The sequence below is a fragment of the Austrofundulus limnaeus genome, unplaced genomic scaffold (genome assembly GCF_001266775.1).
Source record: "Austrofundulus limnaeus strain Quisiro unplaced genomic scaffold, Austrofundulus_limnaeus-1.0 Scaffold488, whole genome shotgun sequence".
NCBI classification, from domain to species: Eukaryota; Metazoa; Chordata; class Actinopteri; order Cyprinodontiformes; family Rivulidae; genus Austrofundulus; species Austrofundulus limnaeus.
The window spans coordinates 102589-106165 of record NW_013952890.1 but is presented as its reverse complement, the minus strand read 5'-3'; the positions used below and the strand labels follow the sequence as shown (position 1 = coordinate 106165).

The following is a 3577-nucleotide window of genomic DNA, read 5'->3' as shown; positions in this document are numbered from 1 at the left end:
CTATATAACATTTTAGACACATTCTAGGCAGTTTATCAGCTAAAAATAAGTTAATTTGGGGGTAAGTTACTCTTTAAAGAGACAGCATCAAAACGAGTTGATCTGAGACACTTCAGAAAACAGGTGAAAGGGGGGGCTTGTGGAGTTACAATAAGGAGGAAKTCAGGCCAAAGCATTGCAGTTCCACTTTATATAGAGCAATTGAATAATTTAAATGTKAAAAGGGTCTCCTTTAATTTTAACGTCAGCATTTTCCAGCAAACACCACTTCTTTTTCTAAATAGACAGAATATCCCTTTATAAGGGTTCAACACTATATGTATTAAACTGCAGTTTTTTTATCACCTGTTCATGTTACAAACTTTAATGTTCATGTGATCTGACTTTATTATCACATTCCCACGGGAGTTTGGTTTTGATATTAAATGTTTGGCAGCAGATCCGGATGAGTCAAAGGGTTCCCAGGAAAGAAATTCAGAGCGGGACATAAAGTGTCAGCATTGTGCTCCAGAAGTAGAGAAGAAAATAAAAAGATATAAATTAATTAAAAACGCTGGTGGTGCCTTGCCTTGAGCCACACATGCGCTGTTGTTTGGATCCGCCTCTGTCGTCACCTTCCTCCGCCTGATTTCAGCTCAGCCTCACCTGTTGGACCTGTCGGCACCGAGAGACAGACAGAGGACGAGACCAGRACAGAGCTGCGTTTCAACCAACAACCGACAGCTAAAACCAGTCGTGTTTTTGTTCCTGGAAGTGAAACAGCTTCACAAACTTCGCTTCAGTCAGAGGCGGTGCTTTTTTTACTTTGTTCTTCCTCTCGGTTCTGAGCGGTCCGGTCCGGTCCGGTCCAGCCGACTGTGTTCGCAGCACACGGACACATCTGTTGTGTTTTGAAATGGGAGCTGGATGTCCAGGTAAGTTTGTTTACTGTTTCTTTTTCCACCTCAGAGCACCTGAACGCAGCAGCGGGGCTTCGACAGAAAACATGAACCGCTCAGAAAAAGTGTGTTTTTGACCAGAGTTAGTTCTGCTTCCAGATGTTGAATTAAATAAAGTAAAGCTGGGCTTTTTTCTTTTCATTTTGTGAGAATAAAGTTTATTGAATTGTCCCATCCCATTTTGCCTAAAACAGGAGCAGTAATTTGTCTAATCTCTTAAATACAGTAACTTTCTGTAATTTGTCAGACCTTGTCCCATGTGGACATAAACTGCCTCCTGTGTGTTTACAGAGACCTTGACATATCTGGCCTTTTATCCCTCCATCAGGACTCAGTGGGTAAACAGAGTGGGTGGGGGGCAGCCTGAGGTGGGGTTTGCTGTCAGGGGGACCTCTGCCTTTATTTATTCATTTTACTATTTTTTTTCTTTTGTTTTCAGTTTTCACACAGAAATGTCTCGTTTCTGCCGCCACTGGGCAAATCTGTGTCTGAGCCCTGTGTCCCAGACCGTCATTAATGGATCAGTGTTTCATCACGGTTCCCACAGGTACACTCAGGCCGAAGGAATCTCTGGGAGGACAGTTATCACACTGCGGCCTGCTGGGAAGTTTTACTAATCTTGTCTGGATCTGCCTGATTTGTTTACGTACGCAGATTTCGGCCAGTCTAATGTGGATCGGTCGTGATCTCAAGCTTCTGTGTGCGGAGGATTCAGCCAAGCGATTTGTTTACACGGAGCGCGTACCTGCATTTCAGAACAGCATATCTGGAGTAAATTGTTCGACTGCACCGTTTGATTTAGTTCAAGATAACTTTTTTATGTCTGGTTTCATCATTTACGAGGATCTTTGATGTTTTTGCTTGTGGTTTTAAAAAGTTGGTTCCCATATTTCAGCGGCAACAGGATGCTTTAAAAAAATCGGTATAACAACAAAACAAGGAGTATTAAAGCAAATTATCTCTGCCACTTATTAGTTACAGACTAGTTGTTTCAGCTCCACCTTGTTTTTTTTCCCTTTTTTGTTTATTTGTGCTCCCTTCTCTTGAACTGGTTTCCACATTTCCCAGAATGCCTTTCAGCATCATTTAGAGAATGCACCTGAACTCGTTGTGGTTGGTTGGTTTATTATTCTTGTTTTAAGTTGAAGAGTAATGTTGACAGCTGACAGTGTTGATTTGCAGTAAATCGTGTGTTGATTCTGAATTGCTTTCTGTTCTTTTATGGAGAAAAAAAAATACTCAGCTTTTTAATTTTTCAAGAGAACTAAAACATTCCCAAGTAGAAAAACACATTTGTTTTGTAATTAGACCATTATGGTTATGATAATTGACTCTTTAAATGTTATTTCAGAAAAATATTTTTTTTCACGCATGTTACAGCTTTAGATTTTAAAAAGAAAACTGATTATATCCAATTAAATTTAGTTTAAAACAGTGAAATCTGACGTTTACAAATGCTTGTTGAAACTGCTGAAGTATGTAAAGTGCTTACTTGCTTAGAATCCAGTTTTTCCACATTTTAATATCGATGTCTTCTGATTTTTAAGCATATATGATAGCATATATTTAAATCCGTCAGTTGGGTCTTTATAAAGTGGAACTACAACRCTTTGGTCTGAATTCCTCCTTATTCTGACTTCACCAGTCCCTCTTCCACCCCTTTTCTGCTGTGTGTCTCAAAGCAGCTTATGTTACTGTTCCTTTAAGACGCTTCAAGCTCCACCCCACTCCGGCTTCCAGACCGATCCACTCCGACTCGAGAGAGGGGGTTACGTTTTCTAGCTTGCAGACATGTTTATTTACAATGTAATTAAAAKATGTCAACAACAGAAGACTTGTCCATCCATGTTGGAGCCAGAGTCTGACCCAGAACCAGAGGAGAATTAAGACAAGGGAATTGTAGATGATAGGTCCAGACCTTATGTGGTAATCCCATCACAGATCATTTGACGTAATCGCTCAGAAAATGTCATTCAAAAAAATAAAGAAAACTGAAAAGTCTGAAAAATATGACCCAAACAGAAAAATATCTTGATTTTGCGTGGTATGTCCCCTTTAAGTCAATTTCTTGAGTCGTGTTTGATATTTGATCCTCTTCGATATTTGATACTTTGAGAACCCAACATTTGCATGTTGGGACTGAAACTTGTGAAAAAAACATTTAGAGTTGTAACTGAACATTTCAACATACACACCGGCTGGGTCTCAGTTCAGGGGCTGGGTCCTCATGAGTGCGCGTTTGTCGGCTGCATACGTCATTGCCCCGCGCGGAGGACAGTCCCAATTCGAAGGCTCCTCATCATGCGGCCGAGGAATGCGTCCTACTTCCTGTCGAAATCCGAGGATGCATCCATGTATCCTTACCAGCCGAAGATATCCCAGGATTTGATGCGCGAGCAGCAAAATAAACTGAGACATGAAGACGGTGGTGTTTTTATTTTTTTTTAACGTGTCGGCGCAGTTTGGAAATTCACCACGGACTGAAGGATTTGTTTTTTAAAAGTAAGCTTAGCAACTTAGCTGATGAAATTTATGCTGCAATAAGATGTTAAATAAAAGAAAATGCAACTACAAGTTACGAGAATAAAGTATTATAAGAATAAAATCATTACAATACGAGAATAAAGTCATAATATTAT

At 40.0% G+C, this 3577-nt stretch overlaps 1 protein-coding gene across 1 annotated transcript in view; it reads left to right on the top strand.

The window, feature by feature from the left end:
- Nucleotides 1–661: 661 nt before the first annotated feature.
- phldb3 (pleckstrin homology-like domain, family B, member 3) overlaps nucleotides 662–3577 on the top strand; it is a gene marked incomplete at its 3' end in the record, with an annotated part of 31582 nt that continues 28666 nt past the window's right edge. The window contains 1 exon segment of the mRNA XM_014025614.1: nucleotides 662–914.